This window comes from Oryctolagus cuniculus, chromosome 5, assembly GCF_051225735.1.
Source record: "Oryctolagus cuniculus isolate XC-2025 breed Fujian yellow rabbit chromosome 5, ASM5122573v1, whole genome shotgun sequence".
NCBI lineage: Eukaryota > Metazoa > Chordata > Mammalia > Lagomorpha > Leporidae > Oryctolagus > Oryctolagus cuniculus.
This window is the reverse complement of record NC_142871.1, coordinates 25,661,088-25,685,027: the sequence shown is the minus strand read 5'-3', so window position 1 is coordinate 25,685,027 and position 23,940 is coordinate 25,661,088. Positions and strand designations below refer to the sequence as shown.

Here is a 23,940-nt window from a genome sequence, read left to right as displayed (position 1 = left end):
CCTCTCTCTGTTGTAAATCTGCCTTTCAAATAAATAAATCTTTTGTTTAAAAAAAAGATAATACATATATGTCCTATTTTGAATAATCATTTTAGGTACCTTTTCTTTTAATTTTTTATATTTTATAAGAGAGAGAAAGAGAATCCAACTACACAAGAGCCAGGACTTCAATCTAGGTCTTCCATGTGGGTGGCAGGGATCCAAGTACTTGAGCCATCATCTGCTGCTTCCACAGAGCCAGGATCAGACACAGTCACTCCAGTAGCACCAAATGGCCATCTCTAATTTTAGGTACTCTTAACAGAGAATTTGACTACAGAAGTTATGTTTTAGTATAACATTTATTGAGTGTCCACAATGTCCCAAGTGCTTCATGTCTACTACTTTATTTCTTATTACTCTTATTTCACAGATGGGAAACTGAATCGAGACAATTTGCCCAAGGGTAGGGAACTAGTTACTCACAGAACAACACTGCGAACTCAGAGACTCTAGTGGCCAAAGTATGTGCTCACAACTGTTGTACTACACCACCCCCAAAGATTACATGACAGCCACACTTCATTCAATCTTCACAACCACACTAGGTTACAGTAATAGGAAATCAACATTGTCTGATAATTCACTGGCATGATTTGATAATCAAAGAAAAATAAAATAATCCAAAATTTAGCTATTTACAAAAGTCCTGCTCCAATACCCATCATAAGTAGCACATCCATCATATTACAATTTAAAAGGCTGTTGGAAAAAGAAGTTACAGCTACATTTTCATTTTAACTCTTAAAGTTTGAATTCATAGCCAATTCAGCAATCTTTGATTTGTTTCTATGCAGTTGTGTACACTTCACAATATTTTTCATTTGTAATCTTAAAATACTTATGATACAATCTAGCATCCACTGAAATTTATCTTTTACAACAAAGGAATCTACAGAAAGTTCTCTTCAGGACTTAAGCTCTTACTTTTTTTTGTCTTCCTCAATCTTATCTTTCTCATTGCTTTTATATTCGATTTATGCTTTCTGGCTATTTATTTTGTTTCTTGGCCAAATGATATAGGGTGGTGCCCAGTATCTTAGCAATCTTGCAAAACTAGAAGCTTAACAGTAGGTTTGTGAAGGTGAAGCCATGGACAGCCTACAATCATTATCTCCAGGGCTGGGCCCCCAAATCTACAATTTTCAGTAAGTTACCCAGGTAAATTCTCTACATACTGCAAGAAATCTTCCACTAAGGCCTTTTTCACTTGGCAATATGCATGTGCTAGTTTTATAAAAATGTAAACTTCACTCTCTAGACTTGAGCTGAGAGTTTCACATAGTATAGGGCACTCTATGTACTAAATTTAAGCCATAGAGTTTACAATTCTCAAGTCTCTGTTCAGATGTATGGCAATGAGGAAACACAACTGCAGAAGTGAGCATGTGTCAAACAAGGATTCCCCAGTGTAGCTGTTTTAAGGGATCTCTGTTGCATCTGAGGTTACTGAGGTAACATTTTAATTTCCAATGTTTTATTTTGGGGCAAAACCTGACCATTTGGGTCCCACCATTAATCCTCATTATCAAAAACCACTTTATTGAACCAAGTAATGTTTAATATCAGAAAAAAAAAAGCGCTCAAATAAAACTTTTTCAGAAGTCTTCATTTACCAACAGCAGCAACAACAACAACAAAAAAAAACTATTTACTGACAGTATAGGGAAAAATTAAAACTTAAAGTGTGACCTATTTTGAGGGGTTATTTACTTACATTTCTAATTATTTGGGTCAATATGACAGGCTGTTACAGTCTACCTTGTCACTTCACCTAACATGATAGCTTCCCACTATATTGTTTGTTCTTCAACCTCACAAATATCCACCTCCTCAGCTCCTTCCTTCCAACAGTTCTTTTCTTCTTCTTTGTTATTCCCCTCCTCCTCTTCCTCCAGGCTTCTTACACCATCCTGTCTAAACTCCATTGTGAACCACTTTATTCTTACTTTTTTTAGATTTATCTATTCATTTGAGAGGCAGAGTTACAGAGGCGAGGCAGAGACAGAGAGAGAGATCTTCCATTCTCTGGTTCACTCAAATGGCTGCAACAGCCAGAGCTGGGCCAATCCAAAGCCAGGAGCTTCTTCTGGGTTTCCCACATGGGTGCAGGGGCCCAAGCACTTGGGCCATCTTCCACTACTTTCCCAGGCCATTAGCAGAGAGCAGGATCAAAAGAGGAGCAGCCAGGACACGAACTGGTGTCCATATGGGATGCTGGCACAGCAGGCAGATGCCTAACCTACTATGCAGCAGCACTGGCCCCAGACCACTTAATTCTTTCTCTTGCCAGCATCCAGACTCATTCACCACCTTGGCCATCATATCCATCCTAAAAACCACTCAACTTTGGGTCCTCACTCTTTCTGTTCCTTGATCACCTACTCAGTGGAGAGGAAAATCACCAACTAGGGAGACAAAAAGCTCCCTCTTCCCAGCTCCCTGATGGTGAGCCATCTCATTTCATAATGCTCTGCTCTCACTTCCTCCAGAAGCAATTCCAAACAGTCCCCATGTTCCTCAACATTACCCAGTTTTCCCAGATAATTGAATCTGCCTTCTCACACACACACACACACACGTTTCCAACACAGTAAGTCCTTTCCAGAGCTCAGGTCTCTAGTTGCTCTAGATCTCTGCCCAGTCATCATCTAGCTTTCCCTCTCCAGTGAGACCACCTTCTTAGCACATAAAAATGGGGTCACATCAATACAAAAACACTTTCTGAGCCCTACTTCTCCTGCTGTCTGTCATCTCATTTTTCTATGCACATCCAAGCATTCTTGATGGAGTGGTCAGAACGATAAGCTTCGTGGGGCATGGAATATGATGGTGGTGTTCTCTAACTGTAGTGCTAGAACAGTTCTCTATGATAATCCTCACTTCTAATACTGATGCTACAAGAAAAACAGAAATCCCAACAGAGTGGACAAACTGCTACAATAGGCCCTTTATAAAAGTCTCCAATAGTCAAAAACTGTATGAAAAGGAACCCAACCTCACTAACCATCAAAGAAATGAAAATTAAAGCTACAAGGCGATATATACCACTACACAACTACCAGGATGGTCAAAATGAGCAAGATTAAAACATCACAGCAGGTTAGGGGCAATTGGGGTCCTCATGCATTGTCAGAAACAGTGTCAGTTGACATACACACTTCAAAAATAGAGGTGGCAGCAACTGCTGACTGAACATACAAAAGCCAGCATGTCCACCACAGGCTATACCCAATGGACATGAAAAATTAACCCAAATCCATGAATGGTAGAATGAGTAAGTTGCAATACATTCATATAATGAAGTGTATATGAATGACTATTACAGAAAACATGAGTGAATCTCACTGACATTTCACTGTGTGAACAAAGTCAAGCACAAAAGAAAGCAGAGCTTATGATTCAGTGCATGTAAAGTACCAAAAACAGGCAAAACTAATACAGACGCATATGGTTTTGAAAGTTAGGGCAGTAGATAGGTAATAAAAGTTAGGGTTTCCTTGTGACTGGAAAAAGGCAAGAGAAGTGCTTTGGAATACTGCTCATGTTCTGGCTTTTGATCTACTGTGCAGCTGGTGAGAATTCACTAAACTGTCCTGTTCGGTATATACAAGGCTACTCAAAAAGTTCATGGAGGATGGAACTGAAAGACAACATTATTTTGGTGCAAAAACACTTTGAAATCCACGCATAGTTTTTTTCATAACACACATTTTTAAAGACCCCTTGTATACATGGATTTAAAAAGTTTTTGCAGCTGGCGCCACGGCTCACTAAGCTAATCCTCCGCCTCGCGGCGCCGGCACACCGGGTTCTAGTCCCAGTCAGGGCGCTGGGTTCTGTCCCAGTTGCCCCTCTTCCAGGCCAGCTCTCTGCTGTGGCCAGGGAGTGCAGTAGAGGATGGCCCAAGTGCTTGGGCCCTGCACCCCATGGGAGACCAGGATAAGCACCTGGCTCCTGCCATCAGATCAGCAACGGCCATTGGAGGGTGAACCAATGGCAAAGGAAGACCTTTCTCTCTGTCTCTCTCTCTCACTGTCCACTCTGCCTGTCAAAAAAAAAAAAAAAGTTTTTGCACTAAAGCAAAAAAAATTAACTTTTAATATCACTTTCCACAAACATTTTGATGCTCCCTCTGGTATGTTACATTACACCCTAAAAAAAAATCTAGCTATATATACTTTGGATTTCCTTTTCTATCTCACTCTATCAACTGTGAGATCCTTGAGGTCAGGGATAAGGCTTTTTCATGTTTCCTTCCCTAATTCCGCAAGCAGTCATTCACAACTCAGCTCCCAAGGGAGGATTCTGGAGGCTTGAATGGCATAGGGCTTCAGCCCTGACTCACTCTGTTCTCTTTCAGGCTCTTCACTCTGAATCTGTTTTCAGCCTCTCCACTGGGTTCCAGGTCTTGATCTCTGCCTACAGAAATGGTGATGATAATAATCTGCCCTTTCTTTGAAAATTGGCTTTGAGTCAGGAGCTTGGCATAGATTATCTCTTTAACTATCACAAACAGCCTGCAAGTTAGTAATTATTACCCCCATGTTACAGACCAGGAAACCAAGGATCCCAGAAGTTAAGTAATTTGCATAAGAATGCACAGATAATAAGCTGGAGAAGTAAAATTGAAAGTCAGGTCTTTCGTATTCCAAAGTCAGAGATCTTTCCACAGACCACACATGACCACAGATAGAACAAACCTGAATAATAGGTCATTATTTTTCTCAAAGGCTTGCCAGTCTTCCTCTGCTGAGGCAAGTTCATCACTGCCCACTGAGTGTCCCAGGCTACAGTCCTGCAGATTGCCTTCCCTTCCCCCCACCTCTTCAACCAACTCAGTTACTTAGTACCGTTTCCCAAGTTTGGCAATCTATCCTGTACACACTAATCTCAATATCATAGCATAAATTCAGGCTATTATTTTTTCTTTTGAAGATTACTCTAATTGTCTGCACACCATGTCTTGCTAATCCAGGCTTGGTTTCCTCTAATTTATTCTTGTGATGCCTCCTGAGAGATCTTTGCAAAATGCAAATCTAAGCATGTCTCTCCTCACACCTACAGGATAGCGTTCAAACACAGCAGCATGGTGTAGGCTCTAAGACCTGACCGCTGCCAAGTTCTCCAGATCCTCCCTTTGTGATGCCACTCCTCTTACCCAACCCTGTAATCCAGCCACAGGAAGAACTGTCGCTCAGGGAAGCACCTTGCTGTTTCCATGACTCTAAGCCTTTGCATGCCAGAGTTTTATCTTCCTGAATGTTCTCCCTGTGCTGCTCTTGCAGCACAACCATTCACTCCTCTCCCAAGCCCCTCAGGCTAAGTTGCTGTGTTGCTTTCATGTCACAGCTAAAAGCTTGGTGCATCCTTCTCCTGGAACCCATTTCACAATGCATTGCAATGTATGCAGTTCAGAGTCTTCACTAGACAATTAGCTCCTCAGGGGGAGACACAAGCTTGTTCTTTTTCACATGCTCAGGCCCACATACAACAGCAAGTCAAAATGCCTCAACAAGTGAATTATACAATGAAACCAATTATATGTGTATGGACAATTTTAGCTTCAGATCATTTATTTGTAAGAGTAAATGCAAGGAGAATGTTCCAAGCAGAAACAATGGGGGCTGGGGAGGAGAATAGTTCATTAGTCTTTATGAGGTCTAGAAGAGTGTAGCTCATGGAGTAAGCTGAAAACATTTAGCTACTATGTAAGTGTTCTCAGGAACACAATATCCTCCCTCTTCCCAGGCCTCTCATCAATAATCTCCTCCCAGCACCACCAGAGCCACCTATGGCGTTTAGAGGCAGGGATTAAGTTCAAGAGAGAAAGGACAAGGTCACAGAACAGGATATTACTTGATCCCAACCCCTGAACCCAGTGGAGACAACCAATGATGTTGGACCTCAAGTTTTAGGTGGAAAAAAAGTGATCTAAGGCTTACTAGAGGTTATTTTCAGAGCTAACCAGGAGAGAGTAAAACATTCTTCTCCTCTCTTGGATCAGCTAAATTGGAGCACAGCAGAAGTAAGCATTTTACAGACTGTTCTATCATTTCTAAGATGCAGCATAGGAACACACACATAAAAATAGTCAAGTAATGATGCTGTCTCTTCAGACTGAAGAAACTAAGCAAAGGACTGGCAGGATTGCTGGGAATGTGTGTGCCTATGAAGCATACTAAGAGAAGAAAGGTGGTGTCTGAGGGTTGAGCCGAAGGCCAGGAAACTGTGGGCAGGAAGATTTAATTTGCCAATCACTTGCCGCCCCCCGGGGCCATAAGGTACTTCCGTAAAAGGCAGGACAGCAGAAGACCTACAGAAAGCACTCCTTCCCACAGAGAATATAGACTTTTTTCACCATGCACGTGAAGGCTACAATTTAACTGCTCTCTCTGGCATGAGGCTGTGAAAAGCAGCAGCCAAATACCCGCCAGAGACACAGAAAAGCAATAACTATGTTGACATTCCAAGAAGAGAGGGAGAGAAGATTTTTCTCCCAGAAGCATTCTTGAATTGCCTGTTCTTGCTTCCCTTCCTCAGCATGAGGGAGTGGGTGTTGGGGGCTAGATCATGTTAAAGACCAGAGGGCAGCTGACATGAACTTCTATCAGGCCTCCTCGCACAAAGGCCTTATTATAAAATGCACATAAAAATGCGTGGGCAATACTTGGAGGGTTGGGTTTTGTCTCCCATCCCCCCCCCCCCAACTCCCAACCCTGTGCTTTGAATGCATTTGTGTATACACACCCTCTGACAGAATAGGTCGAGTTGCCATGGAGCTGTAGCCTCTGCAGTTTACAGGGGAGGATCACACTGCTTTTATACTTCTAATAGCAGAGGTAAGAATCACTGCATAATATTAACTCCACTGGCATTTCAGACTTCCAGTTGCTTGTCTTCGTGCACTCTGCATTTTTTAATTCCCTCCTTGTAACATTACCACCATGGAAGCTGCTGGCAAACTGCTTCTTGTTTTTGTGAAATCGGTATGCCAAAATATGGAGGCATACTATGATCTGTGAGCTTCCCCACACCCCTGCCCTTCCCAACAGGCAGCACATGACCTTCTCACATCTAGAGGAGTTTATGAGAGATATAAAACATAAACTAAGGCATACCTAATAAGTACTCTGTGCAACACATAAAAACTCCCATAACCAGTAGCTGTTTTCTCTGACATGATAAATCTAAATATTATTCATATTCTGATTACTTTTCAAATAGGCTTCAAGAATCAAAATCATATCTCGAATACTTTTGCAAATATAGATATAGTTCCTCTTGGATCTCATTTCAAAGCTGAGTTACAACCTTGTTGTTTGGAAATCAAATAAAAGAATCTAATAAAGAACACAAAGTGATTTCCTAATAAAACCTCAATATCTATCCTGTCCCTCCTTTTTGGATTTTTCGTCTCCCACGAAAATGGTTATTTGACTTTTGCAAAATCAAGTGCAAAGGAATTTAAGAAAACAATTTTGATTTCCTACCTGGAAATCTGCTTTCGGTCCTAGTCACACAGTCTCATAATCTTGAGTCTCAATTTCTCAGGTAAATTCGCCAATCTGCTGACAAGAAGTTTTGCGTTATGATTTCTCCTCCCACAGTGCATCATCAAAATGTGTCTATGAAAATGACCTTAAGGTTAGCCAGTACTGCAAAACTGAATCTATCTGTTTGGGAAATGGGAGAAGCAAACAGGTGGTAATAAAACCTAATACCGCTGTACTCAGCACAATAAGATGTAAAGATGTAGAAACAGATCATGGGAAGGAAAATTAACTGAGCGCACTGATCACTTAAAGAATAAAATACCCATGAGTCCATAGTAAAATCAGTCAGTCAAATATAGACATCCCTTCCCTTCAAGAGATAAAAACAAACTTCTTCTCCCCTGAAGTGGAGACTGACTTACAAAGAATAGAATCCAGAAAGCGAAATGTAGCACTTCCAGTGGAAAAACCTAGCAGATTCTATCTTACCCGAGCTATCAAGGATAACGCCACCAAACATGTTAGAGTGATATGTCCCCCAACAGAATGCAACAACACAGGCACCTCACCTATGTGGTTTTCTGTCCCCAAACTCATAACCCCAGACTACAAAATTTCTAGCCAGTACTTTTAAAAGATGTCCATCCCATCTACAACAAGTTGAGTGTGCCATAGTATACTTTGTCATGCTACTGTTCTTCATATATCACACTGTATTTTGTATTTCATCAAATACTTTAAGTGAGCAGTTAATTATTATTATATTAAGTTCTCAGGCAAACCAAACTTCTTGAAAACTATCAATCAATCACTTAAATAAATGGGCTTCTTTAAACAATAATTTTCTTTAGATAGTAATTTTTCTTCTTTTTTTTTTCTTGACATTTCCAGACCACCTCAGAATCCTATCTTCAAAATACTGTACACTTCAGTTTTTTCTTACCACAGACTGTGTATTTTCATTATGACTAGCAACAGCATGCCTGCTGCTGATGAATCTGGCAACTATGCGAACAGGTTTACTCTCTATTTCAACGCCACAACACTCAGGACCTTCTGAGCACCCCGGCCAGACACCCTGTGCTGCTTGTGGATAGGCATTCCCCAGCCTCTTGGCTGGGTGACAGCAACCACAACAGCCCACAAGGTGGGTGGAGAACCGATGAATAAAATGATAAATATTTGTGATGAAACAGGATGTTGGGGGATGGAGAAGGTGGAATATCTCAACTACTGAACTACTGAAACTACTCTAGAGCTCCCAACAGTGTTCTCTTATTGTAAAAGTAGGAGCTATAAACAGACAGATCTTTTCTCCAGTGTTCTCCCCTTTATTATAAATAATTTTTAGAATTACTACCATACAATACAGCAATAACCAGACACAGAACTTATGACTCTGGGCTCACTAAACCATAAGCACTAAATCCCAACAAATGTTGTGATTTTACAATGAAGATACTCCAAAGAACAATGTGAAAATACAATTTTCCAGGCTAGAAAACAACATGTTCAACAGGTCTGCCATTGTTGCTGATTGAATGTATACTTGAAACCACTATTTCCCGTCACCGGCATCACTTAGTAACAACAAAAACAATCATCATTCACAGGCTCCAGTGTTCTTGTCAAGAGTAAGTTCAAGAAATTCTGACCTAATACATGGTGCTTCTCTTACACAGAGGAAGAGACTTTAGTTTTATGGACTCTGAATCCTCAGCACCCCAGTGGTTCTCATTAATTCACACACAGGTTCTAATGTCTCGTATTAAAGCTTAATGAAACACAACAAAAGATGACCGACCATGCCTTCTTAGATTCCCCAATACTCGTATTTCTCATCTGTTTTACATATCTCTTGTATTATTGTCAATGATTGTGCCACAGCAAAATACAAACACCGAAAAATGAAACACACCTCAGTAGCAATTTTCTACTCAGTGTAGCTCCAAAGACTTCTTTCGTGTTAAGCATTCTGACAGTGATCATTCTCTCCACACAAGGAGAGAGAATGCCAGCATGGGGTTGCAGAATGAATACACAGACCAGAACTGAGCAAGACATAGCAAGCTCTTCCACTTCAGACTAAATGCAAAACTTATTATCAATATAAAACTTCAGCTTTTAACACATCTTAGACTTAGAAACTCAATTTGCCTTGTCTGAATTTTAACAAGGATTTAACAAAAAACTCCACATCAAGAAATAGGAAACTAGATAGATGAATTCGAGTGCACACATTCCACGTTTATTCTCCATTTATTATACTAATCACCCCTAAAGAAGATTGATCCATCCACTTTATGAAGTTCTCTTTAGAAACCATTTCTGGGAAACTTAGTAATTAAGAGTTTGAAAACAATATTAGAGTAAAACGGTTACAGTGTCACATGTACCTCAATGAGGTGTTAGATATTCCCCTGTAAATTTGTTGTTCAAGTTAAACAACACAATGTCACACTTGAAAAGACAAAATAAAGCCTACGAGAAAATACAGTAGATGCAGATACAGAGATGAATGTAGTATTTTATTCCAAACATTAGCACACATGTGCAGCTGATAAATTTCTTATCAGTGTGCTGGGGCCTAAATCATAACTCACTTTGGATATTATTCATTCCCTTTTCTGAATGAAACCTAAGGCAACCCAATGAAACTGACCTCACATTCCAAGAAAGAGATAAATTGTCCTTTCTTACCCCTCAAAAGATAAAAGAACCACCTCTACAAAAACTGAAATATTTATACATAAAAACCATCATCTATAATACTGTGTGAGTAGTATACTATCCATTAGTTTTATCTGTTTCCAAATTTGTTACTGGCTTCTCTAATTGTATCAGTTCAATATGACATCTCCCTCGCCTCCCCTCCTATTATTTATTAGCTGACTAGCCATAAGCAAAATGTGGTATTCATATCTACTGACCTGGGATAACAATAGGCTGATGTGTCACAGGTACACAAAAAAGCACATTCCTCTCTCACTTAATGATTTATTAAAATCAACTTAATTATATTTTCTTAATAATTATTTTAATGATTATGTTTGCCCATTTATTTTATAATATTTTTGATCTTTCAATTTATATTCTCAAATCACTGAAGGGGAAACAATCTTCCATTATCATTTTAAATTTTCTCTCCTCTGTATAAAATGCTAGAAGATACACTAAACTCTCATTTATAAAGAGAATTAAGAGAAACACCACTCAACTACCTAAACTAAATATTTATCAGCTAATGTAAGTTATTTAAAAATAATTATAAGATTAATTAAGCCAAATAAAAAGAAAATGTTGAAGTACATTACACATTCCAAAAGTACCTCCCACTAATCTAATAGAATCTGGGCCTCAGAAGCAGCAAATCATAACAAGGCATAATTTAGATAATCAGTGAGGATCTGCTAAAATAATTTTGGCAAATAACCAGTGATTTGAAACCACATTTTTTAAACCATTATCACTTTACTCTTTAAATCAAGACACTGGAAAGTAGTTACCAAAAATACATGGATAAATTAATTTCCAAATACCAGTGTTTTTAAAGTGCTATGTAAATATCATTATTTTAGTTGTTAAAATTTGAGGTTAGAGATGTTTCTTAATTTACCAGTATCATATTCAGAAGTTATTAAAAGTAATTCCTAAACACTCAATCTATAAATCTACATTTAATATTTGAATATTATGATTTACTAAATCTTCTAAATATTACTGTGAATATCAATGATTAATTCTCCTTTAGCATGGCCATTCCATTATGCTAGGGAGTCTACACCCATAAGAATCCACTCCAGTTGACAGATGACTGAGAAGCAACATAAATAATGATAGAGAACCACACCAGCTTCATGACTGCAACTTAAAAATGACTTTTTTTTAACTTTTATTTAATAAACACAAATTTCCAAAGTACAACTTTTGAATTATAGCAGCTTTTCCCCCCATAACCTCCCTCCCACCCGCAACCATCCCATCTCCCACTCCCTCCCCCATCCCATTCTTCATAAAAATGACTTTGAAAACATTCATAAAAAACTAGTCAGAAACAGATAAACAAAGTAAGCCTAAGCTTAAATTGTTAAACTTATAAAATAACAAAACAAAAATCACATTAATAAACAAGAACAATTTTAAGTGATTAGAATTAATAAGAATAAAGACCCCACAGGCACTTATTTTTCAAAAATAACTAGGAAATTAAAAATAGAAAAGAGGACAAGTCAATTCAGGAGAAGAAATGCAATTAATAAAGAAACCTTGCCAGTTATTTTAAAAATGCAAGCTAAAACAAGAATGCCGCGAAAAGTTTTACTTTGGCATAGCTATGACAAAAATGGAAAGCTATCTGAAAACAGGGACCAAGCACAATATACACACTCCTACCCTTTGACAAAGGACCTCACAGGGAAAAACATCTGAATACTCAGAAGGTTATTCCAAGAAAATTACGAGCACTAAATTACATCAAAATTATACAGCCACTAAATTGGAATATGAAAATTAGCAAAATGGAAATGTTTCCAAAAGTACGATTTTGAAAATAAGGATTATATCAATATCATGATTATAACTATTTCAAATGTGCAAATATGAACAAATACCAGAGAATAAACAAGGAAAATTATCAATCAACTTGATTGATTGTAGAAGGCAATAGACTAGTTGTGCATCTTTATATTAATTGCTTGCAAGATAAAAACTTGACAAGAACAAATGAATTAAGTAATCTGGTCAGCTCTAAAATAAAATTTCCCCAATACACTGACCAGTAACTACCATAAAACAGTTACTGTTCCAAAAGAAAATCACCAGTGTCCAAAACTCTATAACCAAAACAAGACAAATTCTACAGGAAGATTCACGGTATAACCCTACTGTTTGAGCCATAAACCCTTTCCCAGGTTTTCAAAGAATTTCAGACCTAGCATGCAGATAAAAGTGAATACTTTTATCCTTTTAATTGTATCACATCCATTCTTTCTATGGGAATCCAATACACACTACCAAATCATGTTGTTTGAATACAGGCAGTTCTCAACTTACAAATACCTGATGACAGCCAAAAATAAAGTCAGCTGCTGCTGTCCCTAGGTTGCCACCTTCTAACTGTATCCGAGGTCTCGTTGTTGTCCCAGAGATACCCAGTTGTTGTGAAGAAATCTTAAACTTTTTGGAGAACTTGTGGGGAGAACGGGTCAAAGTAATAAACACAGGTGAACAGGAAAACCACACAAAGCCAGTGCTACCCTCAGTAGTTCTCAATAAACATCTGATGAATGACTAAATGAATTTCCATTTTCACCCCTACCCTACGCCAACAGTCTGTTAACTGGCTTCCTTCTTGGGCTCCTGATTCAGGGAGTTGGAGTTTAAAAATAGAACCAAGACCCAGAAACAAATAGCTATGATCAACAGGCTACATCCTGGACAGTGCACAGGACACAGCCCAAGCCTGGGATCAATCCAAAAAGGTCTACTTGTAAAGCACAGGTAGAAAGCATGTCAAGAACAGAGACAAGACAAGCTACAAATGGTGAAAGAAAGTTGGAACGTGAAGATTTAACAAAACTTAATTAATAATGATGCCAAATGAGAGATTAAAGACATAAAGTCCTCATGTGATTAAGATGGTATCAAGGTGAGGGTGGGCCACCTTAGACCTTCAGCTTAATGTTTCACTCCAACTTCTCCTTGATGGACTTAAAGAAGAGGAACCATTTTAAACACATCTAAAGTTTAACAATTTCTCAATACATTTCATTTACATACATCTATACAAAGGACATCAAAAAGTTCCTTGAAAAATTATATTGCCTTTAAATTTCATTTTTCCATGATTCTTTTGAAGCTCCCTCTTACTGATAATGAATCATTCATCTTCTGAAATTTATAGCAGCTCCATTACTCAAAATTATCTTCCTCAGCTCCTTCTTACCAACTGAATTTAGAGAAATCATTAAAAAAAAAAAGTAGAGAGGGTTTAAAGGTCTTTTAGTTCGATGACAGACAATGAAAGAGGTAAAGCAACTTCACTCTTTCATTCAGGACCCATAACAATGGATCCAGTAGTCCAGGCTATATTACTTAGGATTCTTTGACCACATGCCTGCATATTTAGTGCCTCCTGGCTTTTACTTGGGGACACTATGCTACAAGACTCCAAGGGCACCAATTATATCATGGTCTCTGTGAAAGGTACCCTCAATTGGTTAGGACTATCCAACTCTTAAGCAGTCATATGTGGTGGTCTTACTTTCACTTATAACACTAACTTCACTGGGAATGCCATCTCCCAACCCCATCTCTGCTTCCACAAAATGTTACCCATGCCTCAAAGCCCACTGAACCTTGCCTGCTTCCTGCAACTGGTCAACATGTTTTTCTCTGAACTTTTGATCTCATTTGGTTTCTGCCTCTCTTTTGCATATTCTGTCTTCTAGTATAATGAGTTAGTTATGCATGTGTCTTATTATCAATACTAGATTGTATACTTCCTGAAAATGCAAATGATGTAGGATTCAGTTTTGTCTTCTACAGTTCCTAGTCCATTGGCAAAAACACAAGTACTTGAATAATTGTTGGCTGGATGCTTGATTGAGAAGGAAACAAAACTAATTCAAGAACTAAAGAAGTTTGAAAAAGTAGTTTAGAATGGAACTGAATTTGGCAATTGGAGACTGAGGGCTAAATTTTGATAGCTTGATACCTTCAGACCCACTCACTTAGTTGAAAGCGGTGTTTAGACACACTTTTCTCCATTTCAAAATTCTGCCTAATGCAAAATATGTATCAATGGGAAGATTTCTTTCGCCTCTTCTTTTCTCCTGTAAGACACTATTCCCTAAGAAAACAAATTCCAAGTTCTATATAGTTAAAACAAAGCAACCAAGAATAATTTAACCTATTTTATGCAATATCCAAAAGAAAAATTTCCTTTTTCAGTTAACTAAAGTCTGCTAAAGGGCAAGTTTAAAGAACACAAATCTGAAACACTTGGAGAGCAGGTATATAATTTTAGGGGTATCTAAATACGGTTTGCATTACTATATGGAGCCCATGTGTCTGCCTCACAGATAATATGCATTTCTTAATTAGTATGCACGTTGTAATATATTTTTAATAGACTGTGCTCCAGGAAAATCATTATGATGTATTAAATGAAACTAGCCAAATAAAATATGATTCAACACTACCTATAGAGGAAGAGACATCTTTAAATTGGTAAATGTATATCTATCTATCTACAAAAATCTGAGTATTTTTGAAGAATTTAAAATATGCTGGGTTTATGTGGCATTCATACACTCATTGATGATTCCAAAGATTTATTATATAACTACCTATATGGACATTTATAACCTGAAAAATAAACCCCATGTGTTCTAGGACAGTTTAAATATGAACAAAATAGGGAGGAGGTCAAGAATGCTCAGGGGCAGAGAACTGGAGCTTGTCAAATAAATCTTCACTTACCAAACATTTTTGAGATTACATATATATAAAATGCAAAATAAACCTACCTCTCCTTTTCTTTTATATATATCTATATATTTTTGAAAGAGTTACAGAGAGAGGAGGAAAGACAAAGAGATATCTTCCATTAGCTGGTTCACTCCCTAAATGGCAGCAATAACCAGAGCTGGGCTGATCTGAAGCCAGGAGCCAGGAGCTTCTTCTGGGCCTCCCACGTGGGTTCAGGGGCCCAATCACTTGGGTCATCCTTCTCTGCTTTCCCAAGAGCATTAGCAGGGACCTGGATCAGAAGTGGAGCTGCCAGGTCTCAAACCGGTGCCCCTACGGGATGCTGGTGTTGCAGGGGGAGGCTTAACCTGCTAAACCATAGTGCCTGGCCCACTGCCTCTCCTTTTCATGAGAAATTTCCCAGGTTCATTATCATGCATAGATTACAACAGCAACTATACTTCAATTTATTAGAACAATCTGCACAGATCCTTATGGAGCTTCTTCAGTGAAGTCAAGCACTAACTCAAGCCTTGGGGATGCAGTATCAAATGGAACAGGTGGGGTCTCAGCCCTGGTGCAACCCAGAGGCTGAGTAGAAACATCACCCAGCCACTACTACCAGACCAGGGTAGTTCTCAGGAACACTTCAGAAGCCACTGAGCTGGGCATGTTTGCTGATCCCCTCACTCTTCAGTTTCCCCACTGGCCTGTACTCTGTTATATATTTTGATATCTCATTTCTGTTATTTATACTTAGTCTGTTTTATTCTTGCAGGCTGTCGGCTACCATGTCTGCCATCTTTGTGGCAGCCTTTACCAGTGACCTCATTCCCCTTCCATGCACTGCTCCTCATCCACTCTAGTTGACCATGTCATTAAGCCTAGTAAAATAGAGTTTGAAACAAGGAGAAACAAGCTCTGAGTGAATGCTGAATAGATGTTTCATATCAATGTGGTCTGATGAAATGTAAGGGATTATCCATTTCTTCTTTCTGATTTGAGACTTGTGTTACACACTCAACTCTAGCACACATTTAAGAAGATAATGTAAAGAAATGTCTTACCAATAAAATTTCATACATCTCCTATCTATTACTAAAATGAAAATAAAAACAGAATCCTACACTTCCACGCAGAAGCAATGTCCTTACTGCCAGGAAAGTCTCTAAGTAGATCCCTTAGAATTGGGGCCAGCACTATGGTGCAGAAGATTGGGATGCCACCTGCAGTGGCAGCATTCCATATGGATGCTGGTTCAAGTCTCAGCTTCTCCACTTCCAATCCAGCTCCCTGCTAATGTGCCTGGGAAAGCATCGAAAAAAAGCCCAACTTCTTGGGGCCCTGACATTCATGTGGGAGACCTGGATGGAGTTCCAGGCTCCTGGCTTCTTATGAGCCCAGCCCCAGCCATTGAGGCCGTTTGCTGAGTGAATCAGCAGATGGAAGTGTCCTCTCTTTTTCTCTCCTTATCTCTCTGAATCTGCCTTTCAAATAAATAAATCTTAAAAACAAACAAGCAAACAAAAGAAATGGTATCTTCATGTATGGACCACTGTCACTCAAAGAGAAGTCCTCAGATCACCTGCATCAGAATTACCTTACTTGCTTCTTAAAATTCTGATTTCCTATGCTGCATTCCAGACCTAATGAATAGTAATTATAGAACCTGAGAACATGCATTTTTAAAGTATCTTTGGAAATCATTGTGCATGATACAGCCTGAAATCACTGATCGAAATAACCTACTGTGTGTTAAAGATACCACTGTGATCCCTAAAACCCAAGCCCTATGTTTCACTATCAGCCTGCAACATTTACAGAGAGCCACTTCTCTGCAAAGCACTAGAAAAAAACTAGGTTTAAAAAGTTCAAAAAAGTAAAGTTTAAAAGCCACCACTTTCCAGGGAGTTTCCATTCTAACTGGGAACACAAAGCACAGACATAAGAAAAAGACTTAAGGTAGAGAATACAAAAGCCATATTAGGGGCAGTCTGTGTACAATGGGTATATACATCCTCAGAGAAGCAGGGACAAGGACTGAACAGAATAGAACAGAACACAGCTGGGACTTGGGAGGGAAGACTCTCAAAGCAAGTCTGGGCAGAATTTAAATGGAGAGTTTCAAGTGGGCCTCTGAAGAGGTGTGAAGATTGCTGGCGGACACTGAAGATCAAACAGAAAACATGTATAATCACATCTCTCAGGACCACAGTCGACATACAGGGAAAGGGAAATGGCTTTCCAGCTTATAAAAAAGCCGAGCCGGCACCGCAGCTCAATAGGCTAATCCTCTGCCTGCAGCGCCGGCACCCTGGGTTCTAGTCGGTGCGCCGGATTCTGTCCTGGTTGCCCCTCTTCAAGTCCAGCTCTCTGCTGTGGCCCGAGAAGGCAGTGGAGGATGGCCCAAGTGCTTGGGCCCTGCACCCGCGTGGGAGACCAAGAGAAGCTCCTGGCTTCGGATCAGTGCAGCGCAGCGGCCATTGGAGGGTGAACCAATGGTAAAGGAAGACCTTTCTCCCTCCCTCTCTCTCTCACTGTCCACTCTGTCAAAGGAAAAAAAAAAAAAAAAAGCTGAGACATTGTTTTGGAAAAACCACTCTGAAAAGAAATGTTTACAAATATTTTTGTAGGCAGATGGAAGGATTGCCATCCCCAATTTATAGGGGAGGTAACAAAGAATCACCTGAGAACCTTTTGCAGAGTTTTTACGGTACGGCAGGTTGATCCTTTCCCTTCAGGGACCCTGTGCCCAGTCTGCCATGTCCCCAGTAGAAGGATCCCTGATTAACTGCCTGTTCCTCAAAACAGCAAGACATTCAAAAACATGTTTCCCCTCTCCTCATTTCAAAAAGCTAGGATAAAAGTGTGTGTGTGTGCCCATCTAGATATGTCTCTGTGTGTGTGTGCATGTACCCAGGCACATATGTGTAAGCATGAAGGGGTGTGTGGAGAGGGAGTCACTGACCAATCAGTAGACCACTCATCCTTTCTTCATTACTGAATTACCACATTTTCCTGTTCTCACCAATGCTTCAAGACTAGCACTTGTGGCCAATTATATTAGAAAGTAAAAGCCAATCAAAGTCTCTGACTTGTGATCCATATAATTATCTAAGATCACTATACTGAGTCATATCCATGTTTCCACTGGCTGTGCTGCCCAATATGGTAGCTACTAGTCACATGTGTCTCTTTAGATTTAAAATTAACATTAAATAAAATTTAAAATCTAGTTCCTTGGTTGCACTAGCCACATTTCAAGTGCCCCAAAGCCACATGTGGTTAGTGGCTACCATGCTACCCAGCACAGATAAAGGACATGCCCAGCATTAGAGACTGTGATCAGAGAACACTGGTCTGGTGCTGCTCAGGAAATACAGCCAGATTCCAACAGACACAACCTCTGCTATCTGCACACAGTTCTTAGACCATGCTGACAACTCTGAACAAACTTCAGTCCCTTCCACAAGCTTTCTCAAGGTTCTTTGGTAGAAATTTATGTCTTCTCCCTCAAAAACCCTTAACCCCTTCTCATAGGGCTCCTTTCTCAGTTTTTTCACTGTGGCTGAGAGTCCTGTGCACATCCATCCTCTCTTCCTATTCATTTGGGCACACTCTCACAATCTAACACAGTAAACTGAGTTCCACAAATACAGAAAATATAAATATATATATGGCTTCTGCTTTTCATTTTTTTATTTTGTTAAGATTTGTTTATTTGAAAGTCAGAATTAGAGAGAAGGAGAGATGGGGAGGTGGGAAGGGGGGAGAGAGAGAGAGAGAGAGAGGAGAGAAAGAGAATTGACCCTTCCATATGCTGGTTCACTCCCCAAATAACCACAATGGCTGGGGCTGGGCCAGGTCAAAGTCAAGAGTCTGGAACTCCAACAGGGTCTCCCACATGGGTGGCAGGAACCCAAGCACTTGGGCCATCTTCTGCTGCCTTCCAGATGCATTAGCAAGGAGCTGGATCAGAAGTGGAGCAGCCAGGACTCAAACAGGAGCCCCTGTGGGATGCCAGGATTCCAGCGGCCCACCCACTGTGCCACAACACAAGACCCTCTTGTTTTGGTTTCTTTTTTTTTTTTTTTTTAATTCTATTTGAAAGGCAAAGAGACAGAGAGATTTCATACCCCTGGTTCACTCTCCAAATGCCATATTAGCCACAGCTGGGCCAGGCCAAAGCCAGGAGCCTGGAATTCAATCCATATCTTGCACATGTGTTGCAGGGGCCCAGCAATTTGACACCTCACCTGCTGCCTCCCAAGATGTACATTAGCAGGAAACTGAATCAGAAGCACAACCCAGACACTCCAATGTGGAATACAAGCACCCCAAAAAGCATCTTAACCACTGCACAAAATGTCTACTCCAAGACATATTCTTACATGATAACTAAATAGAACTCATTATTAACGGGAAATAAAGAAGAGTTAAAATGTAGATCTAAAGGACAAAAGAAATAAAAAGAGTGGGAGGCATGGCAAGGTGATTATTCCTCTTAGAAGCCTGTTTAGATGGAAATATTGCTTGTGCTACATGTTGAGAAGGAGAACAAAATCAAATTATTTCAGAACTGATTATAAAATGTACTTCATGGACATAAATCCGAAAAATGCTAGGCTATTACCTGCCCTATGATACTGTCATCAGGCAGCATACAGGATTGGCCTTTCCCCAGTGACTTATGGAAACTGCACTGCTTAGCTTGCAAGAGGCTTTACAAGACATCTGTGTGCATTCAGTTCTTACTCACACAGCTGCAACATCCTCAAAAACTCAAGCCTTGGGATCCAAATGAGAGCTGCTACTTTCACTTTGAGTACTACTTCTGCACAAGTAAAACAGTACATTTCCTTTGGGTTATCATTCAGATAGTCTCAAAGTATCTGAAATATGAACAATATCAGATCTTTAAAAATACCTGGGGCAGGGGGAAAGCCCCATGTATCAGGACACACTGGATATCCCTCTGAAGATGGAAAATACCAAAAAGGAAGAGGAAAGTGACTTGTACCTCACCACCCGCTGCTTTATTTCCCCAACGTTGATGCTGTTTCTCATCGGTGACTAAGCTGCTAGATACTTTCCCCCCAAGTCCTCATAGCCAGAGATGCCTACAGGACCACCTTAGACCAGCAGAAAGGGAACTTCACAGGAAATGAAACCAAGCAACACAACAAGAGCACAACGGATGACAATCAGAGAGATTCGAGATAAAGACAGGGTGGGTAGTACAGCTTCAGAGGAAGTGAAACCGAAGACGGGGCAGAAGATGCATCATTTTCCACCAGAAAAGTCACTCACTCTTGCCCCAGCCTCACCTTTACCCCATCTGTTGGTTCACCCACCATTACGACCTTACTTCATTTCATAACACTTAGACTGATAAAAATGGCAGAAAGATAAACCCTGCTCTCTTTTTCTGTCTCACTTTCTGTCTTGCTCTTTCAGATAAATTTTTTTTTCTTTTTTTTTTTTATTTATTGGGCAGGTAGAGTTACAGACAGTGAGAGAGAAAGACAGAGAGAAAGGTCTTCCTTCCGTTGGTTCATCCCCCAAATGGCCACTACAGCCGGTGCTGCGCTGATCCAAAGCCAGGGGCCAGGTGCTCCTTCCTGGTCTCCCATGCAGGTACAGGGGCCCAATCAGTTGGGCCATCCTCCACTGCCTTCCTGCGCCACAGCAGAGAGCTGGACTGGAAGAGGAGCAGCCGGGACTACAACCAGCACCCATATGGGATGCTGGCGCCACAGGCAGAGGACTAACCAAGTGAGCCATAGTGCCAGCCCCCTAAATATTTTTCAAACAAATTTTATAAAAGTTGTGGTTCCTTCCAGAGTCAGCACCACATTCTTTCTTCCTCTCACACTCATTATTCCCTTTTACACCCTCTCATCCACCCTAGTTCAAACACCATTTGTATGCTTCTGGCTTCCAAATTTCAATCACCAGCCTCTCTGCTCCTCCAGATTCACAGGTTGAACTGACTTCTTAATTATCACCACTCAGACAATTCAAAGTCATGTTAAACTTGACAAACACAGAGAAACTACTCTCTTAACCCCAGCTGTCAGTTCAGTGAACCCTATCCCAATGAATGGCACCTCTGCCCACTCAGGTGCACAGGCCACACCCTTTGGATTCAATCCAGGCCATTTCCTCTCCTTCACCCTTCATAGTTAACTTCTCATCAAGCCCTGTTGATTTTTGCTCCTGTAAATCTCTGAAATTTCTCAAATCTCCCCACTTTTCTCAGTTTTCCACCTTCACCACTCCAGTTTAATTCACGGCAATAGATCAATCCAGAATAGCAATCCACTCCCAGAATTAGCACAAAAGCCTCTGGATTAATTCTAGATCCAATCATGCCACTGTCCAGTTTTCTCCCCAAATTAAAAACCCCATAAATGTCAACATCTGATCATTTCAGCCCCGTGCTTCAACAACTTCTATGGCTATCCATCCATTTTAGGATGAAGATCAAAACCCTAAAACAGATGTCTAAGCACCCTCCCCACCCCACCCCCACTCCCCCAGTGTTAGTTCCCTTCTCAGTGCTCCAGCCACTAGTGCTCTTTTCTGTCTTTGAAGTGCACCACGGCCCTTATCCATCGAAGGCCTATGAGACGAGCTGTTCTCTCAACCAAGAGTCTGCCAACCCCCTTCACTTATTTAATGCCTCTTAGTTCATTAGGATCTGACATGACACCAACTCCTCAGAAAGTCCTTCCCCAATCACCTCTCTCCTAGCATTGTATCCATTTCCACTATAGCACGTAAGCATAATTTGTCATTTTGCATCAGTGTCATTATCATAAATTCATAGGGATGGGTTCCATAGGAATAGAATCATACCTGACTAGGTACTACTGTATGCCCAACTCGGGTCAGTGCCCAGCACATAGCAGACACTCAACAAATATCTGTTAAAGAGGTCAATGACTGATTTTAGCAACTATCACCTATATGTTGAAAGGAGCTATTGTGCTTTCTTTAGAATACATACATTATTTTTAATTACCCAAAAGCTTCAACTGTAACACAACAGACAAGCAATAAATGTCACAGGAAATAGTTACTGTAAGTTACAAAGATTTTAATGCGCATATTTTCTAATATAATATTGTTTATAGTAATACTGGATAAACAATTATTAACTCGTGTTACTGCCCAAAATCTCAAATCTAATTAGCTGATAACTTTTCTCCTCCTTTTATTCGAATAGTCCAGATACAAGTAAATGAAAGTTAACTGACAGTTTTGTGTGTGATGTCCTGTTTGTTTTATCACTAATTCTTTCTTCTCTAGGATTATCGATCTACTTCATATGAAAATCAGGATATACTAGTGAGCAAAACATAGAACTGGCATTACATCACCAAAGTGAAAGAGTCTTACTCACCGCAACCCAGTGAAAAAATTTTGTGAGTGCAGGTCGTGGTACAATGCTATGAAGCCAACAGCTGAAGCCACAGGTTCACATAAAACTTAAAACAGCACAGGTGAGAAGCAACTCTGAGCACAAGTGAATTCCACAGTAACCGTGTTCTCATCAGCACAAATGGCATAGAACACAGCACACCTTTTCTATGCAAGTGTTTCAGAATTTATTTCATGAAATAAGAATCTTAGAAACAACTTCAAATGATTGCACTCCCCACCCCCACTTCACAGCTGTGATAAACCCTGGTCCAAAAGAAGTCCAAAGTAAAGAAGCAATGCTAAGCACATCCCAGAAAGTCCTATCTTTTTATCAGATAAACGCACTGCATTTCTCAAGTAGCTTCACACACACACTCTCCAAACCGCAATGTTTTTTTCTATAATTTTAACAAGAACAATGTTAGTCATGAAAGGAAACTACCACAAGTCTCCCTACTTCCCTCCTCAATACCTTTTTCCTTCCAAAGCCTCCTCTTTATCTTTCCATCTAATTTTTCCAATAAACAAACTCAGAGTTAAAACTGCAACAGCAGGAGACTTTTCATGGATGCAGATGCTGCCTCCTTTTGCTGTATTCTCCTGGGCCTCAAGTGAAAGTTAAGCAACACTTTCAAGAATGATAGACTGTTGGTTTGATCACTAATTCTGTACCAAGTCCACTTATCTTTGGATTCAGTTTTGAATTTAGATACTCTTAACAAAAACCTATTAAAGCACTAACAGACTGGATGCCTTTGGAAACGACAGTCTTTGGACATTCTGCCCTGGCTCACCAACCCTGCAGGCCCGTGGTTGTTTCAGAAAGGTCTCCCCAAGACTCACTCCCATGAGGCCATGCCCTCAGTCCCCTTCAGAGTGCAACACCCTGCAGCACAGCTGTGGAAACAGAACACTCTCTAGCAACTTCCTACCCACCAATACACAGCACAATGTTCTTCCAATTTTAGGGAATTAACATGTTCTTATAATTATATAAATACTAGGTAAAGTGAATGAATAAAAGAGCCATAAGTTATACAAATGATTTTCCCATAGCCAAGCAATGTAAAAACAAAGTCTGGCACCTACAGGTTCTAATAATTTAGAAAATGGTGATGACATCAAAGCAATTCAGCTGAGAGAGCCTGAAGCGTTCAACTAAATCATTCCCACCATAATTTTTTAGTAAAACAAACATCTGTAGTTAACACATTCATGTGTTTCTTCATAGTATAGATTTCCCTATGTATAACTTTTAAGACACGTAATTCAGGTTACTTTATTTTTAAAACATTATTATTATTTGATTTAAATGTCTTTATTAACCTCAAGTTAATCCATCTAGTCCATTACTCTACATAATTTAATGACATTTTCATTTATTCACTGTGGTTTTCTTAATTCTCCTGTATTTCCTGTGTGTTTTTACTTTAGGTCCGTAAAACACAAGCAAACAGAACTATCAGAAATGATAAAGACCTTTGAGGCAAGTCACCTCAACTCTTCT

The 23,940-nt window shown here is 39.8% G+C and overlaps 1 protein-coding gene across 25 annotated transcripts in view; it reads right to left on the bottom strand.

Annotated features, from left to right (window-relative positions):
• HIVEP2 (HIVEP zinc finger 2) overlaps positions 1–23,940 on the bottom strand; it is a 214,846-nt gene that overhangs the window by 160,871 nt on the left and 30,035 nt on the right. For 12 of the 25 annotated variants that reach the window (XM_089333692.1, XM_070073481.2, XM_051855303.3 and 9 more), the window contains exon 2: positions 7,533–7,607. The exons of 12 other annotated variants lie outside the window; for them this stretch is intronic. The gene's annotated coding sequence lies outside the window, so the exon portion shown is untranslated. Of the gene's footprint in view, positions 1–7,532; positions 7,611–23,940 lie in introns of all 25 variants that reach the window. One more of the 25 variants, XM_070073477.2, reaches the window with a different exon arrangement.